Source organism: Python bivittatus, unplaced genomic scaffold, assembly GCF_059951505.1.
Source record: "Python bivittatus isolate LINGU-HERP-01145 unplaced genomic scaffold, Pbiv_v1 ctg000330_np1212, whole genome shotgun sequence".
NCBI classification, from domain to species: domain Eukaryota; kingdom Metazoa; phylum Chordata; class Lepidosauria; order Squamata; family Pythonidae; genus Python; species Python bivittatus.
In genome coordinates, this window is record NW_028277058.1 from 40,600,657 (window position 1) to 40,628,194 (window position 27,538).

General features: G+C 39.2%; 1 protein-coding gene and 1 long non-coding RNA gene across 3 annotated transcripts in view; one reads left to right on the forward strand and one right to left on the reverse strand.

Moving 5' to 3' along the window:
- LOC148215959 (uncharacterized) overlaps positions 1–13,784 on the reverse strand; it is a 32,760-nt gene extending 18,976 nt beyond the window's left edge. The window contains exons 1-3 of the long non-coding RNA XR_015796206.1: positions 13,552–13,784; positions 10,311–10,440; positions 6,868–6,955 (exon numbers count right to left, since the gene is read on the reverse strand). This is a non-coding gene — a long non-coding RNA (uncharacterized LOC148215959). The remainder of the gene's footprint in view (positions 1–6,867; positions 6,956–10,310; positions 10,441–13,551) is intronic.
- A 245-nt stretch (positions 13,785–14,029) lies between these two features.
- The window catches only part of LARGE1 (LARGE xylosyl- and glucuronyltransferase 1), a 356,507-nt gene continuing 342,998 nt past the window's right edge, over positions 14,030–27,538 (forward strand). Inside the window, exon 1 of one of the 2 annotated variants that reach the window (XM_088141083.1) lies at positions 14,030–14,894. The gene's annotated coding sequence lies outside the window, so the exon portion shown is untranslated. The remainder of the gene's footprint in view (positions 14,895–27,538) is intronic. The other variant, XM_088141084.1, reaches the window with a different exon arrangement.

The following is a 27,538-nucleotide window of genomic DNA, read 5'->3' on the forward strand; positions in this document are numbered from 1 at the left end:
CTTGTTACCCACAGAAGTGTTGTGCTCCCCCACACACGGTGCATTTAAGAGGAAACTAGATACCATCTATCAGGGGTGCTTTAATGTGGATTCTTGTATAGAGGATTGCATTCAGTGGTCCAGGTGGCTTCTTCCTAATCTATAATTCTATGACTAACAGGAATAGGCACACAGCTCTTTGTTCAAATATACAGTCAAAGTAGCATCTTCTTTCCTGCATGAATAACGTTAACTCTTTAAAATTGCATTTAGGATTAGTTCTGAAATACTAATTAATGGTCATCTTCTCTAAGGCTGTTAAAAATTCATTTGAGCATTTGGAGGTGATTAGTACAGTCATAAAAGAGAAGCAAGATAAAAGCTGAACTCTGCCTCTTGTTCTTTAGTGCTTGTTTTGCAGGAGAAAAGAGATTTACAGGTACCTAGATATTTAATTACTACACATGTATGTTCTGAAATACATATTCATAAACTTTTAAGCTAGGTAATTTGGAAAGAGATTTATTATGCCTGATCAGTGAAGGTGTAAATAGTTGGAAAATGATTTTCTTTTATTTCCTTTTCCAATATGGTACCCAATCAACATGATTGCCACAGAAATTGTTTTTATGCCAGGTGGATAGGGGGAGGGGGTTTAAGGGAAGTAAAGATGTAGTGATTGAAAGGAGATGGTTAGAGGGAAAGTGAACATGTAGAAGGAAGAGAGGAGCATTAAGACTGAACATAAGGTTCTGAGGGGAAAAGAGAAGAAGAGAAGGCACAAGAAAGGAAAAGAATATCTAAACTTTCCATGTGGCCTCAGGGTGGTAATGATGGCAAGGAGCAAATAACCACAGTAATGAGCGGAGGGAGGTAATATAAGAAGGCACTGGACTGGCCATTCCAGGAAAAGGGCAGCTGGCAGTTCTAACCCAACTTTCATTTCTCTGGATACAGGAGACCACACTTCTGAGAGTCAGCCTAAGCCTGTTGGTGAATGCCAAGTCTGTATGTAATAAGACCATAGTTATCCTTGCTTCATAGGAGAATGAACACATGGATCTTGCATGCATTATGTAAACCTGGTTTGGTAAGGATGGAGATATGGTTCCATCAGAGATTTGCTCTCCAGGTTTCAGGTGCTTCAACAGCCACAACTCCAAGGCGGCCAGGATTCGAAGGCAGGGAAGGTGGTGTGGCAATGATCCTGAATAAGACCCTGGTTGTAACCAGATATATTGCTTCACAGGTGACTTGATGCAAGAGCCTGTATTTGAAGTATGGCTTAAAGACACCGGAGGGAACATTGCTGGTATACTGGTCACTCAACTGGCCAGCAGTGTCTCTTTTGTTTTAGAAAGGCACTAAAGATCATTTTATTTCACTGGGTATTTGGGGCTAAAACAGTTGTTCATGGGCTGCCTTTTGGTTGTAACAATTTGATTGTTATTGTTATACCATTTAATCAGTAGTGTTTTAATAAAAGTTTTATTGCCATTATGGTAGGATTCTTGTATTATTTGTTATTCTAGGATGATGGATTGTGAACCACCTAGGGTCCTGTGACAGGACAGGATATAATTTACTGTAATAAATAAATAAACTCAGAAATTCTTGGCTGCACAAGTAGTAGATGATAAAATAAATTGTGATCCACAAAAATGTGATAATAAATGTGTTTGCCTCTAAGATATCCCAAGACCTTTCATTGGTTCCAGGTTGTTTTTTCTCTTATATTCCCATAATAGCCATACTCAGTTGCAACTGGCTTCTGTTTGATTATAAATTATAATTTCTTCATCCATTTTCTCCTGTTGTCTGCCATTCCACATACACCCTTTGTAAAACCCTAATCTAGAATTAAGATACTATTACATATTTTGATGTTAAGAAATGGAATGTACTTATACGTATGTGTAGTTTCAAATCAAATGTTTCATGCTCCCATGAATCTGATAAGTAGTTGCGTGCAAAGACAGGTGATACATATATACCCTAAGAAAGATACCCTAAGTTTAACCCTACCTACTTCTAATACTTGCCTTAAGAAAGGGCAGTATGTTACAGGTACTCCTCATTTAGCAACTGCCTCATTTAGTGACTATTCAAAGTTACAACGGTGATGAAAAAGCAACTTTACAACCAATCCTTGCATTTGCAACCTTCACAGCTCCGTAAAGCAAAGGAAAGCTGAAGTAAGATCATAAGCACAGTTGCTGTTTCACTTAGCGACTGCTTCACTCAGTGTCCGAGGTACTGGTCCCAATTGTGGTTGCTAAATGAGGATTACCTATATTTATCAAAAATATATGGGGAAGAGAGTAGGATGGAATTAAAAGTGGTTTACCCCTTGTTTCCCCTATTACTTTCTTCTCTTGGACGCAGCATCTGGCTCACCCCGTCTGGGGTTGAAGGCTAAGCAGAGCCAGGCCTTAATACTTGTGACAGGAAACTAGGGTTGTGGACTAGACTGGGAAGTTGAAAAGCATCTCAGAAGAGGACAATGGCAAGCGATGTCCACACCATTGCCAATCAAACTGCATGAATGTATCCATGAGGTGACCAGAAGTTGAGTAAAAGGCATGTTTTACATTCTCTTGAAGCTGGACTACAGGCCATCTGGAAAAAATGAGGATTATTTATAGTGGTAATAATGCAGCACATCTAACTATTAAACTCTGTTGCATTTACACTTTATTATATAACAAATTAGAATCAGGTATTTTAGATATGGTACATTGTCTATAATTACTACTATTACTATCATTCTTTTATTTAATTACTTGAAGTTTTCAAGTAATTTCATTTTAATATCTTATTTATTAGCTTACTAGTTTAGCATTTAGCGGTTTTGTGGCTCAACATCTTAGCATTCTATATTTAGCTAGGCTTATCCTAACATAAGCAACCTGTTTAGAATGTAATATTCTATATTTTAGTCTTTGATACTGTACGTTCAGCAGATCAACTATTAAGTAATCCAGATTTTCAGTATTTTAGATCTGCATGCTAGCATTTGTATTTACATTTTATTTCAACCAGCCTTACCTTAAGATGTGTAATCTGTTTAGAATTTAGTATTCTGTATTTTGGTATTTAATATATTTAACAGATTAGCAATTAAGTTACTTAACTTTTTAATATTTTAGATTATCTTTAGTATTTTAGCTTTTACATTTATATCCTGTCCCAGCTAGCTCTGTCATAATTTGTGTAATCTGTTCAGAAATTCTCTTTTTATGAGCTTTGTAATTCAAATAAATAAATTTTCAGAACAGCAGTTCTGTCCAATACTAGTTTGCTAAGATTTTCAAGGCTGTTTTAGAACATCACTTTTTCTCTTCATAAGCAGAAACTCAACTCTTTCTGAGATACACTGATATCTTTATCTTCCAAACTCACAGATAGGTGGCACATGAGATATTCCTTTGGGACATCAACAACCTGTCAACTTTCGGCTAGACTATTTCCATGCAACATGCTGCTTTCTGAACTCTACAGAAGCTACATGATGTAGTTCTCTACATCATGAACATATAATGAATATATAAATACCATCTGAAATTGGGAAATGTCTGATGGCTAGTAATATCTCCATGTTTTCACCCAGTAAGATTCACTGTGTACACTCAAACCATATGACATAGACAAACAAGTTAAGCTAGAGACAGGCAACTGAATGATTTACCTCTACAAGATTTTAAGGTGGAGTATGAAACAAGATTGAGCCTGGGCAATAGAAACTCTAGGTTTAAGAACCATTTTTCTATTCACAAGAACTCCTAATAGCTCTGAAAAATCATAGATATTGGTGAAGGGATTATCATGTAAAATGTTAATCATACATGCATACATACATACATGCATGCGGCATACAGCATTCATCTTGGGATGTGTGTATGAAAGGCCAGGGTTTGCACTGTGATGTGCCCTACATGGTTTTCATTTTTGCATCATTGCAGTTTGTCCTGGATGCCTATGTCTCTGAAATGTCTCTGGCTTAAATTCTGAGAGATCACTATGTGATTTCACTACATGAACTGTCCCTGAGGGTATCTCTTTGTATTACAATCTAACCTTCCCCTTGACATATTGGTATGTTCCTGCAAACAACACATAGTCATCTCTCTGTTTAGACCTACCATAATTGTTTTTCTCATCATCTGCCTGGATTTTTCTGTTTCTTCCTTTTTTCTCAGATCCTTACTACCTTTGATTTTCCTAGAGTTTTTTATACAACACTAAGCAAAAGCTATTTTGGGTTAACTATGGTTTGTTGAATTCATCCATCCACATAGTGGCTAGATAATTCACACATCAGGCTAAGCCATAATGTGCTTAGTTAGGTTTTAGTTTAGTTCAGTATGTGAACCTAGGCACTGTGATATGGAAATCATGATTTGTGACTTAATTTTGTGGAGCTTTCTTCTAATCTTCTGCTTCAGCCAACTATGATTTCTTTATCAGAGTGTGACTAAACAAACCATCACTTTCTGCTAAACAATCTGCTAAATGGAGAACACTCAGGATCACCTGAAGATTTCAGGATTTCAGTCTGATAGATTTCTATGTACAGTCTACATTGTACTATTCATTTACACCCTTCAAAATATTATATTAATAAGTTTTCATGGATTGCAATTGTTGTGGAAGATTCAGTGAGGAAGTTTGCCTACAGAATTGATCAGCAATCCTGGGGGGGGGGGGAGTTTTGATTGTTTATAATGGGCTCAAGCCCTACGGTTAAAGGATTTAAGCCCTTTCCATTAAATCTAATAAAAGTAGTTGCATTCAAATGAAAACCTGCACTATTTACATGATATTCTTGCCTTCCTATGTAATCACAAGTTCTGAATAATAATTTGGGACTGGTTGCTTGCAAATATTTCTCCTTATTCACAAAAAGATCAACTAGATGCCATATAATGGCAGAAAGTGAAGAAGAATAATGGCAGAAAGTGAAGAAGAACTAAAGAGCCTCTTGATGAGGGTGAAAGAGGAGAGTGCAAAAGCTGGCTTGAAACTCAACATTAAAAAAACTAAGATCATGGCATCTGGACCCATCAATTCCTGGCAAATAGAAGGGGTAGAAATGGAAGCAATAACAGACTTCATTTATTTGGGCTCCAAGATCACTGCAGATGGAGACTGCAGCCATGAAATTAAAAGATGCTTGCTCCTTGGGAGGAAAGCTATGGCAAACCTAGATAGCATATTAAAAAGCAGAGACGTCACCTTGCCAACAAAGATCCGCATAGTCAAAGCTATGGTTTTTCCAGTAGTAATGTATGGCTGTGAGAGCTGGACCATAAAAAAGGCTGAGCGCCGAAGAATTGATGCCTTTGAATTGTGGTGCTGGAGAAGACTCTTGAGAGTCCCCTGGACTGCTAGGAGGTCAAACCAGTCAATCTTAAAGGAAATCAACCCTGATTGCTCATTGGAAGGATCGATAATGAAGCTCAAGCTCAGATACTTTGGTCACCTAATGCGAAGAGAGATCTCTTTGGAGAAGACCCTGATGCTGGGAAAGACTGAAGGCAAAAGGAGAAGAGGACGGCAGAGGATGAGATGGTTAGATAGCATCACTGAAGCAATGAGCATGAAACTGAGCAAACTCAGGGAGGCAGTGAAGGACAGGAAGGCCTGGCGCAATATGGTTCATGGGGTCATGAAGAGTCGGACACGACTTAACGACTAAACAACAACAAGATGCCATAATTTTTCCACATTTCTTGTTAGAGCTCAGGAGCATTTGTACATTTGCCAGTATATTTTACTTATTTTTTCTGGGATGTCATTACATTTTGACTGTCACAGTACCAAATAATTAAATGATATCACCGCTAAGTTGAGCTTCATGGCATACTTCAGTTCATCTGATGTAACTCTGACTGTAAAACATTTGGCACTGGAGGCAGAATGGACAAAATGCATTGATGTGATATGATAAATGCTATCTTTCCTTAAGTAAACAATTCTGATATTCTGATGTTCAAAAGATGGTGGTCAACAGGGATGTATCTCTATATTGCTGTTATTTGTTTATTTTCAAAGGCCTTAGACCTCTGTAAACTAGCCGTTAGCGAATATGAGGAAATTGTACTTCAAGTAGTTCAGACACTGAAATGGTTAAAAGAAAGTAGCTTGATTCATCCATCCAGGTAACCAGGGCAGACAAACAAAGCCTGGGAAAATCAAATGCAAAGGAGCCAATCAGGGGGATGGGTTCCTCCTCTCAGACTTTTTTTTTTTTTTAAGGGGGCAGAGGTCTGTGTTTCTCCTCTGAAGCTAGCTTGAAACAAAGTCCCCAACCAACCAGGAATCAGACCTAGTGAATATGGACAACAAGCTAGGATCAGTGAAGCTATGGCAGCTTAGGTTGTGTTTTATTTTATGGAGTGAAATCTGTACCCACTGAACTTATCCTGGTTGGTGGGCATGCATTCATGAGGGATCTTGTACCTAAGATAATATCTAATCCCTGGGTTAATAGAGACTTTCATCCTTTCCTTTTCCTTCTATGGCTCTGATCTTGTCATATAGAGATTGAAGTAGAGATGGAAATTCCCAATGAATCAGAGGTGCTAATTCAGGGAAAGAAATCTAACCTTTAGCTCACATTTCCCCACCAGGTCAGGCTACTGAAAGAAGGGGGTTGCCACTTTCCTCCCTGATCATTCAGTGGCAGAGAGGGTTCCTCTGAAATGAAGTAGCTGGTGGCAAGATACCTAATGAGTTTTCCCCAAGGGCTACAAAATTTATAGGGCATCCATCTCATATACATGACTCTGGGTGGCTCACAGTTGAAACAGAATAAAAACTAAAAAACAACAAAAATAACAAAAATAGCAGCCAAGGAGACTCACAACCACTCAAACCATGACTCACCCATGCTATCATGCTATCAGGGCCCCAGGCTCGATGGCAAAGCCAAGTTGTGTAAAGTTTTCCAGAAATGTCATTTTCTTCAACTGTTCTGAAAAGGAAAAACAAGTGTTCCATGGTGGGACTATAATAAATAATTCAGCATTATTCTAAATTCAATTCTATTCTATTCTATTCTATTCTATTCTATTCTATTCTATTCTATTCTATTCTATTCTATTCTATTCATTCTAAATAATTCAAGATTATTTACATGATTATTCATGGCACGCATGTTCATTTCTCCAGCCCCCATATGAAATGGTTGGGTGGGCTAAATGGCAAGAGTTTGGAAAATGTTATGTGTTATGTGCTCCTTTTGGCTGTTTAAAATATTTTATCCAAAACTCCTTTTCAAAGGTTAATTTATAACAATCATCACTTTATATCTGCTGAGTAAAAGAAAGAAGAATACTGAAAGATCAGACTGGTAGTTCATATCGAAATCTCTGTGACTTGATTCATGCTCTGTGATTAGTCATGGATTACTTAATCATAGTTTATTCAATAAACTATAACTGGCTAGGGTCACACAACATGCTACATTATAAATCAAGGCTTCCATACCATATTTGTTGGGTACACACAAGAAGTTAAGCTGAAATGATTACATGAGAGCTTTCAGTCATGTACAAACCCTGCTAGTAAAAATAAGACAGACAGCCTGGTCTGGTCATCCTGTATTCAGAAGTCTCCCCAGGCTTCATGAGGCTTATTTCCAAGTAAATGCACCTAAGATTTTAGACAACTAAACACTTCTGACTGCTGTGTGTTCTTTTAGCTGTTTTCAGAAATCAGCAAAGCGATCACAGAGGCAAAGTCTACTGCATTTCGTTTTTTAAAAAAAATGATCTAAAAGAAATGGCATTAACATCTGACATGTTAATGAGACTAGGAAATTAGGTATTATTTTAGTATGTTGAATGTTGACATTTTAATGGCATCAGAAATATTAGATGTTACTTTGCTACTCTGAAATTAAATGTATGACTATGTACCTGTGGCACATGGGATTAATCTCATGCAAGAAGGAAAAAGAGAAGGAAAAAAGAACAACAGTTTAGCTAGGAAAAAGATGAGATGAATAATCTCTCCTGAACCTAAATATGCATTGATTGATTGATTGATTGATTGATTGATTGATTGATTGCCGTCAAGTTGGTGTTGACTCTTAGCAACCACGTAGATTTTCTCTCTGATGATCTGTCCCAAACCTGGTCCTTCAGGTCTTCCACTAGTACAACCATAGCCACTGTAATTGAGTCCATCCTCCTTGGTCCTCCTTGTCCTCTTCTCTTTCCTTTCCTTCCTCTTTCCACTGTTTCCAGCATTAGAGACTTCTCCAGAGAGCTAAGGCTTCACATAATGTGTTTCAAGTAGGATAATTTGAGCCTGGTGATTTGTGCCTCAAGTGAGAACTCTGGGTTGATTTGTTCAATGTTCCATTTGTTTGTTTTGTTAGCTGGTATTCTCCATGGTATTCTCAGAAGACTTCTCCAACACCAAAGTTCAAAAACATCAATACTCTTTCTGTATCCAGCTTCTTCAAAGTCCAATTTTCATTTCATAGAGTGTCATAGGGAATACCATGGCTTGCATTATTCTGATCCTTGTAGTATACAATATACCAGCATTTGAATATTTTTTCCAAGGCTTTGATGGCTGCTGTACCAAGTGCTAGTCTGCAGCATATTCTTGACTGCTTGTTCCCTTACTTTTGATAGTCCTAAAATGCAAAAGCCATCCACCACTTTAATATCTTCATTGTCAGTTCTAAGACTGGTTGTTCTACCTGTTGTCTTTGTTATATTTAATTTTAGTCCCATTTTTTCACTGTGCTCCTTGACATTTATTGCTAGAGCTTGCAGAGAGCTTTTCAGCTACTACAGTAGTGTCATCAGCATAGTGCAGTGTATAGATGTTTCTTCCTCCAATTTTAAACCATGCTCATCTTCTTCCAATCCAGCTTCCCTTATTATACATTCAGCATATGGGTTGAATAAATAAGGGGATACAACCTTATTTCACTTGGAGATAAGTCAACCTGGAGCCAGTATGTTTTGCCATGTTCTGCCTGTATTGTGGCTTCCTGACCTACAGTAGATATAGATTTTGCATGAGGACAATGAGATAATCTAGGATTCCTATTTTTCTAATCACATTCTACAACTTGACATGATCGAAAAATCAAAGGCTTTTCTATATTCAGTGAAGCACATACTGACTTCTTTTTGATATTCTTTGGCTTTCTCAATTATCCAGCTTGCATCAGCAATGTCTCACGTTCCCCATCTTTTTCTAAAGGCAGCTTGAACATCTGGCATCTTCTTTTTCATGTAACGCTTTAATCTACATTGGATGATTGTAAGCATTATTTTGCTAGCATGTGAAATTAAGGATATTGTACGATAGTTTGCATATTCTGTTACACCTCCTTTTTTTGGTATTGGAATATGGATCAACCTCTTCCAATCTGTTGGCCACTGTCATTTGCTTGCATCACTTGGTTAGGATCTTTACTGATTCTGTTGATTTTCATATTCCTGTGGGTATTCTATCAGTTTCTGTAGCCCTTTGAGTTGGTAACAACCAGAGTGCTGATATGACTTCATTTTTTAGTACTAGAGGTTCTCGTAAGTAAGGAATATGTTCTAAGGTATATTGGATGCTGACAACTCTAATGTACAGTATTTCTGTATACTTCTTTCATCTTTATTTGATCTTCTTGAAATTAGTTACTATCTGTCCATTGGTGTCCTTTAGCATATCAATTCAAAGTTGGAATTTCTTTGCAAGTTCAGAGATCTTTTGGAAAACTTTCCTTGTTTTTTCCTGCCTGTTTCCATCTTCAATGTCTTTGCAGATGTTGTTGTAATACCAGTTCTTGTCTCTTCTAACAGCTCTCTGAAACTCTTTGTTAAGTTTCTTCCTGAGGTTTTTGTCTTGCCTGGCTTTGGCTTCTCTTCCCATCAATTTCCACAGTTTGTTCTGACATCCAACAGTGTTTCTTCTGTTTCTTCACCTTTGGCAGTCTCTTCAAATTCATCCTTAATGACTTCTTTAAATTCATTCCACAGTTCCTCTGGTTCTCTATCAATGAAGTTCAGGACTTCAAAGCAATTCCTGATGTTCTCCTTGAAAATGGTGGGTATATGGGATGACCTTCACACCTTGAGTGACCCTGCTGGGGATATATACTTTTGGCATACACTTCTGGGTTTTTCACTCATCCCTCCCAGAACCCCCCCCCCCCCCCCCATGATGTGGCAGCACACCAAGACCTGGAGGAAGGGGTAAATATGCATACTTAATTTTATTTGCAGTACATGTGTCTATTAGAAGCCATGATGATGCCAAAATGATACAGTGTTAAAATGAAGCAATTTGCATCATGACACATCACTTACCCCATCTCCTTACTCCCCAGAAGACACATGATTTCATGCTTGTTTACTAAGGAGAAAATTGGACTCCAATGGAAAGAGAACATCTTGTTTCTCATGATCGGGTTCCAGGTTCAGTGTGTGGCATTTCCAGCTAATAGAAAACAGGCAGGTGTTGGGAAAGAAACACTCACGGGAAAACCACTGCTAATTAAATAAAAATGAGCTGGATGGATAACAGCCATTCCTGACACCTTCCTAAAATTGTAATTTGAGAGTTGGTTCCAGATTTAGAGATACTGAGTTAAAAGACTATCCAACTCTGTCTTGCCACCACCCAATATCATCATAAACTGGCCATCTACACTACCCATCCCTATTCTGCCTCTATTGTGATTCTTTACTGAATCCTGTTGTCCTGATTTATGTGTGTGCCAGTTGTTATAGGCAACATGATTGGTTTTCTCCTCTGGTTTTGTTGCCATTTTCCTAAGCAAGTCACTGGTAATGGGAAAATGCCCACCAATTGGATTATTGTAGCCTGAGTTACCCAATTCTATAATTTTTAAAATCTTCTTGGCTGGTTTGTCTGCTCCTTCTGCCATACCCATTTGCGCTTCTCATAAATTCCAAAGAATGTGAATTAAAGAAACATAAGAAATATGCCTCCCAACTACCTAAAGTAAAAAGTATAATTAGAGACCCCAGAGCAGAAATAGTCCCACTGAGGGGGTACACAAATCTGCCATGAGTGTGTATCTATTTATGTCCTTTAGAACCATAGAACTGATACTGACTAGCTGCTGAGCAATCATGTCTCTCACTTCAGGAGGAGGGGGAGTAACTGTAACTGATAAATAAAGGGAAACTAGCAAATCAACAAAAGCCCAGTTTGATATTCCTCATTATTTTCAGGACACTGCAGTAAGGGAAAGCAAGGCGGCTACATCTAAAGCTAAAGACTCTCCACTGATGCCATTCAGAGTTCTTCCCCAAATATAACAGTGGAGTTCTGTTCTTCTTGCCTCTACTGGTTGAAACCTGGAGAGAAATTGATTTCAGAAGGATGGAGGACGACGAGGTGATAGGTAAAGAAACTCAGGAAGCCAATCACTTTTGGAGGGGGCAGATGCTGGGAGAGAAATGATTGTGGTGAAGCTTGACCAGTGACCAGAGGAGATGACACAGGGCCATACTTCCCAACATTTCCAAAATATAACTCTGGTCATCCCCACGACAGATCACCCTATTAAGCCTCCAAGATAATGGGTAGCAAAATATAATAAACTTTACATACCTTGAAGCTGTGGTGGGACAACAATAGCTTAAGGGGTAGCAGTCTACTTTTATTCTAGTACATTCAGTGATCACACAAGGATGTTTTAATTTATAGACTGGAGATAAGGCAACCTCATTAAGAGGGAAGACTGAAAATATCAGGGAATAATATTGGGATTATGAATTAAAGTAGAGATAGGGTCTTTGAGTAAATCCTCTGAAGATAAGCTTTAAGATAAACACAACTTACTTAAATATGGATTTGGAACAAATGTTCCAAATATTTCCAGTTTCTGAAATAGGTCTGTTCCAAATATAAATCATGTTTCTTCCTTTCACCCAAGTTAAAAGGAAAGAACTATACCAGCATAAAATGTGCTGTCCCCACTGGCAATTTCTATCCTCCCACTTGCACGATACCAACAAATGGTGCTTTCCTTATTTATGGTGTGCAGGACTAATTAAAGATAGGCATTTCTGGATTCCTCTGGCTTTATTTCTCTCCCCTTCTATTAAATATCAGTTGGCATGAAAACATGAAAACATCCATCAAATCCCACCCACCAAATCCCAACTCCATCTCTGGGTTGGGCCTGGGACTTGGCCATCTGCCAAAAATCGTTCTGTTTTTGCACAAATATTTTGTGCAGGTACATTCACAGATAACTTATCAGCTGATGTTCTAGAACAATATTATTTTGGAAGTTCTAGAGCCATTTCCAAAAGCAGCCTGAACAACAGCTGGTAGATATGAGAAGCACTGTGAAGTAGCAGAGAGAAAGAGAGAAGGCTCTGTGTGTCTCTCTCCTGCTTCACTGTGCAGCCCCTTCTACCCCTACCAGTATGCCTGGTCCACTGGCAAACATGATGGAAATAACCAATTTGAAGGAACTGAATTTTCCCACTGGAACACCGTTTCTCAAGGACTGCAGAGGAGGAGGAATGCCCACACCAATCCCAAGCGATCAATAAGTGCTGGACTGATCCCACCCATATGAGGTCATCTAATGATGACCCTGACCAAATGGTTGCTGAAGTGTGTCAGACTCCACGACCTGTGAAACTGAAAAAACCTGTTGCTTAAAGGGGAAGCAACAGGTTAATATCAGAAAGGCTAATAATGAAGTGAAGCTGTCTCAGGTTTGGATTGTGGATGAGACGAAGGAAACATCATGAGACAAAACAAAACAAAATGGTTGTAAGGGCATATCATGCGAGACACAGTGCACGTGTGGAAAGTGTAGCTTCGAGGATGTTTCTAAGTGCACCCAGTATTGCAGGCGATGACTTCACATGCATATGAACCCATGCAGAAAGGCAAAGTATGGAAGGGATTATTCGTTTAGAACACAGCCCACTTAGTGCCAATTTCAGAGTAATCCCCATGGAAACTGGGAAGACTGCAAGACAGGCACAAAAGGTTCACGAAACTAAAACGACAGCATCAGCTTGCCAGGGTCCCCTCTCGGGCTTCAGTTTAAAGTCAGGTTCCTTTTTGCTCCGGAACCTGACTACACAGCTTCCTTTCTGGAAAACGTGAAACCATCAGATTCAGCCTGAAGTTGTAAATCCCGTCTCCCCCCCCCCCCCCTTTGCAAACTCTTAGCCAAGCCATCTTCCTTCGGATCGTAAACTAGGATCGAGAAACTAGGAAGCGAGCCTAAGGTTGCGCGTCGCTTCTGAAATCCGGGGCTGAGAGTTCACTCAGATCGAGCAGCGGAACCACATTTGGGAACCTTTCCCGCCTCCTTTCTGGAGCTTTGTAACTAGCACACACACACAATCACCCCCCCCCCCATAAGCCCTTTTCACTGATTTCTCGCCACAGGTAGTCCGCGCAGAGTTCGCGGCGCTCTCAAAGCAGGAGGCGCACGCGTGAGACCGCGTGTTGGGGCCGCGGCACTTGTTCGCTCCGGGTACTTGGCACTGGCTAGATTTTCCCATCGCGACTACCACGGATCGGGGTGGCGGAGCAGACCGGGGAGACCTTAAGCACGGCTCTTTTATTCTGCAGCAGCCCGGTGCGTGGGAAAGGAAGGTCCCCACTCGCTTCTTCGGGGCACTGGAACCCAGAACCGCCCCGCCGCCGGCCGGCCGCCGCTGCCCCTTCCCGGCTCGCTCTCCCGGAGCGGATGGAGAAGACGCGGGGAGGGGGGGGCGGGAGAGGGGGCGGGCCTCTGCAGCAGGGGGCCGCTCCTGGTTGGGCCCTCGTGCGCCGCCTGTCACTGGGCGGCGTGTCTGTCGGCGGCCTGGCCCCGCCTCGCCTCTTCGCAGCCCGCGGCGCGGACAGACATGACACAGAGCCTCGGTGGCTGCAGCTGCTCTGAGCCGCGGCTCCTTGCTCTGGGGCCGTCCTGAGGCCGGGTGGGCGCGAGAGCGAGGAGGCTCCTGGCAGCAGGAGGAGGAGGAGGAGGAGGGAGCGAGGGAGGGAGGGAGCGAGCGGCGGCGGCGGCGCTGCTGCTGCCGCTTTCACTCGGCTCCCCGCAAGCGAGAGCAGGCTACCCCGGGCAGCAGCCTTGCTAAGCGCCGCCCGGAGCCCGCCTTTCCTCCCTTCCCTGTGGAGAGGGGGCTGCTGGCATGGTGGCGTTTGGACCGGCGGCGGGGCGCTGCTGAGGAGAAGCCCAGCCGGCGGCCAGAGAGTGAAGGAGCGAGTGAAGCCAGGGCAGCCCAAGCACGGCGCGGCCCCCCAGGCCCGGCCGCCACCTCTTCCTCTTGGTCGCCCGCGGTCTTCTCGGGGGCTTCCCCGCCAGCCTCTCCAAACCAGAGCCGGGCCTTCGCGTTCCCCGCACGGCGTGCCTGCAGGCCCCGGGGAGGCCGCGGCAGAGCTAGCGAGACGCGCCCCTGCCCCGGCCACCTCGGAGTCCCGCGGGCCGCCGGCGGGGGTTTCTTGCGCTCGGGGCGCGCGGGCGGCTCCAGGGAGTTGCCTCCCCCAAGGCAGCGTGGAGAAAGACGGAGCGGGCAGGCCCTGAAGAAGCAGCCGGGGACGGGGCTCCTGATTCTGCCAAGTCTCCTTGCCCCCGCCCCGTTCCGCTGATCTCGCCCGAATTGGGCCGACGGGAGCTTCCCCAGCCTGGGACCGACGGAGGGACCCCCGCAGCCCGGGCTCAGTTGGAGCGGAGCCTTGTTTTCGGTTGCAGCTGCCTCCCCCCCCCCCGCCCGCTTCGCCTCATCTCCAACGAGTTAAAGCCTGACCAGGACGAGGGGCTCGCCTTTGCTCCGGGCGCAAAACAACCACTCCGTTTAGAAACAGCCAGTCTCGCTGGGGATCCCCCACTGGCAAAGACTTGAGAGCTTTCCGCGGCAGCGGCAGCAGGAGCAACCACAGAGAAGGTAAGAGGCTGCTCTGGGCTTGGGTGATGCTCAGTCGGCTTGGCATTGCTTTGTGGGGAGGGAGGAAAAGGGAAGCGCTTTTCCTCGCTTCTTCGCTTTCTTGCCCCCGATTTGTAAAATTATCGTGCGCCCCAATCCTGCACATATTTCTGTAGAATAAAATGTGTCTTCTGTGAAGTCCACCCCCCCCAAGGTCTGATAGAATTATAGCTTTAATGATGGTGTTCTATTTAACAGATCCAGACAAAATGGTTTATTGTACATATAAAATTGAGGAAACCACTGTAACCCATCCATCCTTGGGAATAAATACCCCAGATCTAAACGGATGTGCCCTGGATCACAGTAGTTGCAAAATATTCACTAGTAGTTATTCTACCTTTTTCCTTAGCTGACAAAGGAGGACCAGATTTGATTTGGAACTTAAGGCACTTGTGTAAGACTGAAATTTCTCCATAGTAAAAGTAACTTTAATTGCTTTTCACTTCTTTTTAAAAAATGTGATTTCTCCATCTGGGACTTTAAAAAGTTGGGAGAAATGTCTCTTGCTACCTGTCATTATTGGACATGAAAGGATTGTTTCAGGAGACTTTGTAAGTGAAGAAGTTGGCTGAAGCAGACTTAATTTTTTCTCATAATACCTGGTACTTTGGAAGTGTTCAGTTTAGATATAAAAGATTTCAACTTATTAGTGAGACTTTCAAACTCCTCACTTATCTCAATCAGACATTTTCACTGTAGACTCCAGACTGCATGACAGCATGGATGGGTGGGTGGGGGGCAGCGGCAGGGGGAAGTGTTAGAATTCTATTGCATTCTATGCCACTTTTATAAAAAGGGATTAGAAGGTGGGGTAGAAAAGAGGAACATGTTTACAGTTAGAATACAAATTCCTGTTAATCTCAGTATGTATACAAATATTATAAATGAATTGTATATATTTTTTGAGCCAGTCTCTTAATAGGAGAGAAGGTGAGGCACATCTTAGATATCAAGAAAGAAGACAAATTTGCCCTAGAATGAGGGAAAGATATGAAAGAAGCAGATGCAGATTTAGAAACAGATGTGCAGTTTGTCCATAAACATGGGCATCCCTAACTAAGCACCAGTTTGCCAAATGGGGCATTGTTCCTTTTAATAATTTGTGATATTAACTGTGTTTGGAAGGTTTATCTGTTATGTGCAGAAAATGCTAATAAACGTGATGAAATGCCTAATAGGCACCTTTGTTTAACTTGAAAGCTTGCCTATTATATCAGAATGAAGGTTTATTATATTTTACCCCTTGTTTAAAATGATACAGTTAGCAAAAGGCCTTCTCTATCTACAAATAATTGCTGGTATATCCACACCTGAAGGTATGTTAATTAGCATGCTAGAAAGGTCACTTCAACATTTCCACAAGCAAGCTTTCTGGCTGCTTTGACTTAAGCGATTACATTCAATAAAGAGCTGTCACATTATCAGCTGTGTCCACTTCTTTTCCAGGATGAATGGGCAGTAAACATTTTTCAGTCTCCTCTGAATTTATTAAAGTCAGTCTCCTCCCTTAATAGACAATGTGGTTAAATGGGACCTTTTCAGGGAATGGATTGCTTTCAACTCATTAAGTACAGTGCTAGATGACTATTTAATTGAAGGCGGGGGGGGGGGGTTGTACACTGCTTAGGTTTCTCTAACAGATTTTTGTTGTTGTTGCACTGTCTATGGATTGATTCATTTAATTCATTAAACTCATCTCCCTGGGGAACAAATAAACAATGTAGTGACTCTGTGGTGGTAACTTGAAGTTTGGCAGGGCTTTCTCTAAATATTGTTAGAAATATTCCTAGTATGTATTATGCATTCCATATCCATCTGATATATTCTTCTGGCTATGTAAAACTATTCCTTAATGAAGACTTTATTCTTGTATTGTCATTAAAGATAGCAAGTAAAGGTTTTTGTCATAGTTGACTGATTCTGGAGGCATAAGTGAAAATGGTTTAAGTAAACAGCTATAAAATCTTGAGTGGTTGGCCCAGAATTTCTCTTTTCATTTTATTCTTTGTCTTATGTGAAGTTTGCTTAGAATGGAGCCTGTGTGAATCTGATAGATGAAGCTATAAGCTAAGATGTAAAACCATTAACTTAGTATGCTAAACAGTGTTGCATAACTGTAGTGTAGTTTTAATAGAATGTGCTAGAGCAAACTTTTAAAAATTGATCTCACTTTGTTCACTGGATAAAATAGCTCAAGAGATGTTGAGTGTCTCTTAAGTCTGATCCTAAGCAAACTCACTTTGTATAAATTTAATTAAAATAATGGATTTGCTATGCAATAAATAAGTGAGAATTGTGGATTTTGGCTTGCCCTCACTGGGACTTGACATTCAGTATGCCAAGTTAGAGTGGTATAAGATTTGCAGTGTTGCAGACAAATGAGCCAGTGCAGATGTTTTGGACTGGGAAACTGCCATTCAGTTTTTATCTTAAATATTGGAAGTAGAGCTAGGAGGACACACATTTTAAAGAACTCTCTAGCAACATTTGGAAATTGTTAGGTGGTCAGTGCTTTCTCATAGAATCTTTACAGACTTCATTTTCTCAAACTTTGTGGGAAAGAAAACTGAAGTGACCACTGGGATTTTCAGATAAGTCTTTAAATCTTAATTCAGGATTGATTTGTAGGCAATCACTAAATAGAGATTGTTTCCCTGGCCTTGATTCACAATTAAGAGTTCACTTATGTTTCCATTTAATATTAGTAAAATTAAGAGGTTTAAGTAATTATTTCAGCACATAGTTATATGGCAGTGGGAATTCTAAATTAAGTGAGTGTGATCATGGTACTAATTCAGAGCTAGTATGGAAGTTATCTATGTGGTGTACCTTTTGGAATCTTAGTACATTAGCTGTTAAAAATAATAATGACCCTTTTAGCTAAGAGGACATATGTCTGAATAAAATAAGTGATAAATCACTCTGTACTCAAAATGTCATATAAATTATTCTTTTATCATCTTTGTACCTAAGAAATACAGAAACTTTGATAAATGAACTGAAGATTGCTTACCTTTCCCTTGCAGTTTCAAGAAGTGCCTGTGAGTGCTCCACTGGAAATGGCAATATTTTAATTTTATGTAGCAACAGTGCTGAGTAAATTGCTATTTGTATTCTTCAGTCTCCTATTCAGCAATATATTAGAGCAATTACTGTTGTTGCTATTCTTACCCTCCCCCAATATGTTGGAAACCTAGTATGTGACTACAATGAGCCCAGGTTCTAATAAGATAGATAGAAGAATCTGAATTAAAAATAAGTAGGTTCAGGAATTCCTACTACCTTGACTTTTTTGTTTTTGATGGGAACCTCATCAAGGCTTAAAAGGTAGGTAAAAATCTGCAGTGGTTGCATAGTCATTGATGGGTAATTGACTTGGCAGCCTTATGGTTGGGGGTGCACAAGTTAGAGCATGGATATTAAAGCTAGTGCATTTTATTCCATTTGTTCCTGCCAGAGTCCTGCCTAGAATCAGTATTTTGGCTGAATATCTCCGCTGATGTCATCCATTAGCAAATACTTACCTATAATAGCTATACTTTGGGAATGCACTAGAAGGAATATACTTGAATATGTACTGATATTAGTAGTGGTAGAAGGGTAAAACTAATAGCTATGAAATCATGTCTTCTGCTTTCTAAAAAAAAAAATGTTGGATTTGGGATTTCATTATACAGAAATATAATCCTTTTAGATGTTGAAGGAGTGCACATGAAAGAGAACTGGAATAGGGCTGAATACTAACATGCTAGATACTGTATGCAAGCTATTGAACTTTAGTGGATTTCTAAGAGAGTTCTCTAAATAAGATGCTGTACAGAGTAACATGGGATTTACAAATGTACTCCAGGGGTTACAACAAAAGTATTTATGTTTTTTTCTGGCAATCAGTAATAATTATTAGAACATTTCACCTAGGTAAAGTCATTTTCTTCACAAATAAATTGCGTTGGTGTACAGAACTATCTCTTCTGTGAGTTTTCTTCAGCATCTGTTGTTTTGTGTGCCTCTTGTGGAAATGAAATGTTCTTATGTATTCTGCAGTGATACACAATGCTACAAAGGCTGCCTAACCATCTGAACATTTCTTGTTATATAGACATACATGTTCTTTTTAAAGAAGTAATTCCACATTGGCCTTCAAAATCCAGTTTTCATAATTGTCCTTTTAGTTATCTTGGGGCTCAGATCTTGGGATAAATTGACTTTAGAGAAAGGTGGCTGTGATTTATTTAGTTTTGACTGAATATGTTGTGTGAATTTACTATAATTGTAGAAAGCATAATGCTCCTTCATAAGCCATGCATATGGCTTCTTTAACAAAAAACTGTATGTTCACAAAAGACAAATGGATAATTTGGGGTCGGAATTACTTCCCTGATTACAAGCTTTGACACTGTACTCTGATCATGAACTGTCTACTTGGGTTTGGGTCTAAAATATTATGCTGAGGCTGAAATTTGTAAAAATGAGGTAGGTGTTGCTGTACTACACTGTTAGGAAAGGGAAACTCCTGTTGTTTTGTGTTCCCTACAATACAACTAAATTGCACTTAGAAAATGTAAGTAGTGAGGTCACTTTTGTGCCTTACAGTGCATTTTAGACACCAGAAGTTTTGTTTCTAAAGAAGAATCTGCAGTCTTTGTGAAGTTGCTTTTGTCTACCAACAAAAGTTGGCCACACCTAATTATTCCAAACAAGTGTATGTAGGTAACATTCTTTATAGTATTAAACTTTTTCCTATTGTAGTTCTCAGATAAAATGTATTTATAGGATAATCAATTATTTGGACCAAAGAAAAGTCTATAAAATTCTGTATTCTCCAGATGTTTTGGATTGGATATTCCACTGATCACTAATTTCATTGGTTGAAATTTATGGGGACTTAAGTTAAAAACATCTGGAAGTTACTCTATTTTACGCATTAATCAATGTCAGTTACATGCATCTGACTTGCAAATTTGTCCATCAAAATCTATGGCTATTTTGTAACAGGCAAATTGGTGTTATAAATGGTTTGGTGCAGCAATAAAAGTTGTTATGAAATTTGAGGGGGTTTTTTTTGCTTGCTTGTTTGTTTTACTTTGTAAAAAATAAGCAGCCTGTAGAAATGCAGATTTTGAACACTAATCTTACTTGGTTGCTGTCGATACTCATGTTTTGTACTGACCACATGCCATTGGTGAATTACTTGTTAGGTTTTTGCCTTCCAGTTATGTAAACCATAATCACGATGAGAAAACTGCAGCAAATTTTATCTAAAATCTTTTCTGCTTAAGGTTCAGCCCCCTCTCCCCAAAAAGAGCATAAATGCACACATTCTCTAGAGAGATTACTGAAAACCCAAAGGTAGCATTAATGAGTGAGGGGGCATGCTCAAATGAAAAATCAGAATTAGAACAATTGGGATGAGGTCTCTTTATATTTTTCTCTTCTGATTTTAATGATGCTTTTAGATCACCAGGCAGTAACTCTGATTTACAAACCTTTTGGGTAATCAAACATTTCTGGCACCAACAGTTCCATCTTCCACCTGTAGCTAATCCAGTCATGTGTCTTGATCTTTGATAGCAAATTGCTTCTCCTGTACATTCTTGTCTTCAGTTTAGGTTTTGGTGCAGATGAGAATTGACAGTAGTATCTATAACATCTCTGAGGTTTAACTGTCTGGAGACACTGTATAAGCCATAGCTAAGCAAGAGCAACATGTAAGATTTCTGTCATCATAACAAGGAAAAACTCAATCAATGTGAATATATGCCACATTAGTGCATTTCATGCTCTGCTGGCTTCCAGTTCAATCTTGGATCCAATTCAAGTTTTGATGCTCCTCATTTCTGTCCTTCAGGATTGATGCAAATTCTATTAAAGTCCATGAGAGGATTTCACAAGTCTTCCATTGGGTTTGGAAGAGATCTGTTGTTACCAACTCTAGTGTAACAGTTTGTTGGAGTCAGGCTTCTTGGTCTGTTGTAGTAAACATGAGCTTAACTGTTGCATATCTCCCGGTTAAAATTGTGCTGAGTATATGCTCATTTTTTAAAGACAGGCCCAATTAGATTTTTAAGGAAAGTTTCAGAACCCAGCTTCATTACTATACTGATAATTCTACCATAATTTCCCCTCTTCCTGGTTTGAAGTATAAGTTTAGGACTAGTTAGAGAAGAAGAAAAAACATTCTCTACCTCTTTCTTATAGTAAATGCTGATAATTACCTTTTAAAGCCTTAAATTATTTTAGTCTAAGACATCCAAAGTAAATTATTCTTCTGGATCACTCTCATAGTTGTTTGGAGAATTACACCTATATGATGGCGACTTGATATGAAGCCTTCTCTATAGCAGTTCCTGAACTTTGGAACATACTCTGTGCCTGCTGAGATAAGGGGATAAGTTGTTGGTCTTTAAATAGAGTTAAAAATGCGTCCGTGATGTTCGTTAGTTGATGACATGATTGGTTTTTTTTTTAAAAGTCTTATAGCCATTTTGTTTCAGTTGTTTTGGACTGATAAAATTAATTTTTTGTTTATAAACTCTGTGTATGTGTGTGTGCACCTTTGAGTCAGTTTTTTGACTCCTAGCAACTGCCTGGACAAGTCTCTGCAGTTTTCTTGGCAAGATTTCAGAAGTGGTTTGCCACTGCCTGCTTCCTAGGGCTGAGAGAGAGTGACTGGCCCAGGGTCACCCAGCTGGCTTTGTACCTAAGGGGGGCAAGAACTCAGTCTCCTGGTTTCTGGCCTGAAGCCATAACCTTAACCGCTACACCAAATTGGCTCTCTACTAAACTACTTAGAAATAATTAATTTTATTGTATAAAATGTAGCTAATAATAAGACTCATAGGCATGGAAACAATGTGGAAGTTGGTGCAGGGATTCATAAAATTTCATTTAAATTATAAGGAATGACATTTGTGAAAAGGATTTCACAGATTCATTGGAAGATATTTATCTTATTGACTGGTAGGCAAGGTAAACAAATGAGATCTTGTTCAGATGCAGTGATTTTCAAAATGCCATGTGCTGGGAATTTTTTGGAGGGACCATAAGTTTCTTGGTGTCCACTGAACAATATGTGACTATATCACATAACTTTAATCTCAAATTAAAGCATCTCTAATGAATGACTGTTCTCTTGAACACATCCAATGAAATGAAGTGGAATCTACCACCTCCCTGAGGAAGTGGTTCCACTCCCAAACTGCTTTTAATGTTAGAAAGGTCTTCTTTTCTAATATTCATTCACAATCTGCCCTCCTGTAATTATTCCATGTCTTTCCTTCTGGAATGGTAAACTACAAGTCTTGGCGCTTCTGTGTAAATACCCTTCAGGTATTTCAGAAGTGTGCTATCCTATTTTCCTTTATTCTGTTCTCAAGACTAAACACATTCAGTTCTTCCAGTCTCTGTTTTCAGGTCTTAGCTTCTAGTCCCCTGATTATCCTTGTCACTTGCGAACTCAGTACATTTTGTCTGGATCCCCTTAAACTATGGTGACTGGGACACAGTACTCAAGGTATGTTTGACCAATGAAGAATAAAGTACAACTGCTACTTCCCATAATTTGGAAACTGTAATTTTTTTGATGTTGCATAAAGTTGCATTTGTCTTTTGTGCTTGTTCCTACATTATTTGGTAATGTTCATCAGATCACATAAGATTAAAATAAATGCGTCTTGTCCTTATAAAGGATAGTCAAGGACTTTGTTCTTTCTCAAAGCCTTTCTGAACAATTTTCCAAAACAAGTTTGTGTATTTTATGGAAGACAAATCACTTCAACAAATTGCACTTTTCTCTCTCAGGGATCAAGAGTGCAGGGTAACTCTTTACTGTTTATCCCAGCAGGGGTACTTGAGCTACCTTCAAGTGTTTATAGCACACCTCAAAGCTAAGGGCAGATTCTGCAAATTATATGCATTCTCTCTCTCTCTCTCTCTCTCTCTCTCTCTCTCTCTCTCTCTCTCTCTCTGTATATGTATATGTATATGTATATGTATATGTATATATATAAATTGTAGCTCACATACATTATTAGAACATGGCAAATTAATCAGATCAATATGTGTGTGTTTGTGAAATTTTGTTAAAACTATCCTACTTGCTTTTTTGAGCAATTAAAAATTATTTTTTCACTGAAGTATTTTTATGAAAACCTATCATTGCCTTCTATTCCTGTGGTGGCATTCGCTGAATTTATGTTTTTTAAAATCTATGTATATCTTAATTTATCTTTGAAGTGTTTTGGCCTTAAAAAAAAAAAAAAGATAAAATGCTGCTTTCCAAGAAACTACTTCGATGCTACATGCTCAGGTTAATGGATTGTAGTGCTTGTGCAAACTGGTCACAGGATCATTCTTGAAAACTTAGTTGTCTGGTGGGCATTTAAAGAAGTGCTTGTTATGGTGTCAGATACAAAATTATCTCTTACTGCATAGGTGAGATCTGATTCTGAAGAAAAATCTTAAAGGTACTGGTCAGATATCCTACATATCTACTATTCTGTTTGCCTTTGTGCCTATCCTTTCCAGAACTGCTTTGGAAAATGAAAGGTAGATGATTTCTTTCACATGGAAAAGAGCACTCAAATGAATTTTATCTCTAGGGGGATTTCACTGGACATTTCACAGTAGAGCCATTATTACCTTAATGATATCATCTGCCTTTAGGCCAATCTTCATCTTCATCTCAGCACTATTTGTATGTATAACACATCTTATAAAAAGGAAAAGCAAAACTGCCACTTTTTACTAGCTTGGAAGCAAAAGAGAAAGAATGACTATTGCTACTGTGATGTTTCCTTGTAATAATTCCTCTTTTCTGTTTTTGATATACAGTTTCAACAGTGCTTCATAGGTTGATAAAAGGTTTAAAGGAGCAGTTTCAAGGACAGATCACAGTTAACTACACAGTACTAGGTGAGAAGGAAAAATGATCACTACATGTAGAATGATAGTTGATGAAACCATGAGTGGTATAGAAAAGGCAACTCCTCCAACAACTAACTCTATTTTGTTCTTTTTTAAAAACAACAAATTTAATAGAAAGATACCTTCTCTTTATATAACAGTTACATTGTTAAAGGAAAGCATGATTTTGCAACCTTACTACTTAGGATCTCAAGGCTCAGTCTAATTTAAATCCTGTCATATAAGTGATTCCTTTTGCTAAGCAGCTTTTGTAAGTCCAGCACTTGCTTCAAATTTTCACAGTTGATATCGGAATTCAGAAGAATAAAACATGGATATGATTTGCTACAATTTCATAAATGGATTTTGGGGTGTGTTTGGATGTTGACTTGTACCCTGGTTCTTGTTCCTCAGAGATTGTATCTTATGTATCTGCTTTATTGTCCTGGAAGTGGAAGTTCACAGTGCAAATAGTTTGTTGCATCCGGAAAACCCAGTACTGGCTGTGAAATACAATAATATTCCCCACATTTTACTTTTGCTGACTTATGAACATAACAGGAAACTGAAAATGATACACATTTTATATAATCAATATAATTATAGTTTGAATTGTCATGCAGCAGAAGCTGAAACATAATAATTCAGAAATAATTCACTTCACTTGAATGGAACTTACTACCATCTACATTTAGGACTCTGGCATTGGAAGATTTTCAAACATGAACTACTGGGATATATTTTATAAGCATTTAGACATGCGTATGCATTGTAACATTCCTGTTTGGAGTAAGCAAAATACAATAAAGGAATGAGAAATAATAAGCAAAGAAATGAAAAGCATGAGATAAGAAAAGGAAAAGGAAACTAAGCTAAATTGAGTTTATACCAACACCATTTACTATATACCTCTCCATACCTTTATATCCTTGCAGACCATCCTGGCTTCTATATCTGTGTACTAGTTCATAAGGACACAAACACTTAGATATAATCCTAAAGCACAAACATTTAGATATTATCCTAAAATACTGTGAACGGTTACTTCAAGTCTAAAAACCTGGTTTACAAACCACAGTGATGAAATTCACACAACTAAGCCAAAATCAAACCACTTTATGCTTAGCATGATATGTCAACCTTGCTACTTTTCAGAAAAGCACAAAGATGAAGAGCTAATAATAATTGGATCATAATAAATGGTCCAATAAAACCACCTTTTAAATTATCAAAACTGATATTTGAGCTCTCTGGTGGGAATAATATAATAATAGGTAACCCTTCCAAAAACCTTGGTATGAATTTCCTATATAGCACTGAGGACACAGATTCTGACCTAGCAAACAAAATCTACTTGTGAGAAATTACATTTTCCTACTCTTTGCAGCCATAAGGGTTAGGATCCTGGAACATGCACATATATAACAAGCATACCCCAAAACTTAGATTACATGAAACTGAATTTAGTATCTAGTACCGAGATTTCTGGGCTCTTGTAACATCCATACAGCTCCATGTTATATAGCACACTCTTAAAGATTACAGAACAGCTATGGCATAGTGGAGAAATCTTTCCACTGGGCTAATGTTATGTCTACAAAGTGTCATCCTGCAGATTGTTATCTTACTGTGATGAGCTTGCCGCCGCCTTTACAAACAAAAGCAGTCTTACTCTTCTCAATACCAAGTTCTGGTTTGAGGCTCCAATTTTGTCCTAGTGGTTTGGTCAGTGCAGCTCAGTCAAAGTGATGGAATGAGCTTAACAGGCTCCAACTGTATTTTGTCGTATGAGAACAACCTCTTCTGAGTAGCCTATCAAGGTGTGTTCCTGAAAGTATCGTGTAGTCTTGAAAGGATTTCCAAAAGTTCTCACCAAATTATAACGATGTGACAGAAGGGGAAAATGGTTATATAATTTGATAATTAAGCTATTAATAGTTTATATATATGATAATATTTATATGTTTATAAATATATAAATAATATAAAATAATAAATGTACATGTAAATCACTTTTCTTTTTTCTTTTTGGTTCCTGGCACAGCTTTCAAACACTAAGTGTATTGCACAGATGAGAAACAGTTGCCCATATTTGATCTACCATAATCTTTATTCTCAAGAACGTATTTGGGCCCCAGATATATTTCTTGAAAAATGTATGGTGCTGTTTGGCATTATGTTCACCACCCAGGAAAAGAAAATGAAACTGGAGTAATAAGAAGCATCCTCAAGGGCTAGACGAGGTGGAAGTGAACAATCTAATTAGCCTGATATAGTGAATTAGCCCTTCCATATGAGGTATTTTGTAAATAGTCATTTCCTTTCCTATCACCGTCTATGACAGTTTCTCAGTATTCTAAATATACTTACCTATTCAGAAGGGTTGGCTAATTTTGCTATAAGAAGTAACATTGTTTTTTTTTAAAAAGAAAAAAAATGTCCTTCAACATATTTCCTGTATGATAGATTATGCCAAACACATTTCACAGAATTTTACAGAATTATCTGTAGACAGGAGTCAACAAATTTTGGGTGGACTTGGTGACATAAATACTTCCTTTTGCCAGGAAAAGTCCCAGAGGCCAGATATTGTCAGCTGGATAGGGACAGTAGACAAGTGCTAGCTGTCCAGCAGTTGCGAAGACAAATTCTAGGCTTTCATTAATACTTTGAGAAAGGTGGGAATTATCCCTTCACCATTACGGTAGGATCATCTCATAACATTGCTGTAAGTACAGAATTTTCTCACAGAAGAGTTCAGAGCTGGAGTTCAAATGGAAGAGAGGGAAGAAACATTTTCAGTGTCTGCTGTGTACTTGCTATGAAAGTGGCAAAATATCTTTTGATTGTGATGGGGTTTTGGCTACAGTATGGTTGTAGTTGACTTATTTTTATTATGCATAGCAGTTATTAACATGAACCAGTACCAGTTAAGACTGTGAGGAAATTTGCTGTTGTTTTAACGATGATAATGCAGGACTGCTATACATTTTTTAATATACAGTGGGGCAAAAAAGTATTTAGTCAGCCACCAGTTGTGCAAGTTCTCCCACTTAAAAAGATGAGAGAGGCCTGTAATTTTCATCATAGCTATACCTCAACTATGAGAGACGAAATGGGGGAAAAAATCCAGAAAATCACATTGTCTGATTTTTAAAGAATTTATTTGCAAATCATGGTGGAAAATAAGTATTTGGTCAATATCAAAAGTTCATCTCAATACTTTGTTATATATCCTTTGTTGGCAATGACAGAGGTCAAACGTTTTCTGTAAGTCTTCACAAGGTTTTCACACACTGTTGCTGGTATTTTGGCCCATTCCTCCATGCAGATCTCCTCTAGAGCAGTGATGTTTTGGGGCTGTCGCTGGGCAACACGGACTTTCAACTCCCTCCAAAGGCTTTCCATGGGGTTGAGATCTGGAGACTGGCTAGGCCACTCCAGGACCTTGAAATGCTTCTTACGAAGCCACTCCTTCGTTGCCTGGGCGGTGTGTTTGGGATCATTGTCATGCTGAAAGACCCAGCCACGTTTCATCTTCAATGCCCTTGCTGATGGAAGGAGGTGTTCACTCAAAATCTCACGATACATGGCCCCATTCATTCTTTCCTTTACACGGATCAGTCATCCTGGTCCCTTTGCAGAAAAACAGCCCCAAAGCATGATGTTTCCACCCCCATGCTTCACAGTAGGTATGG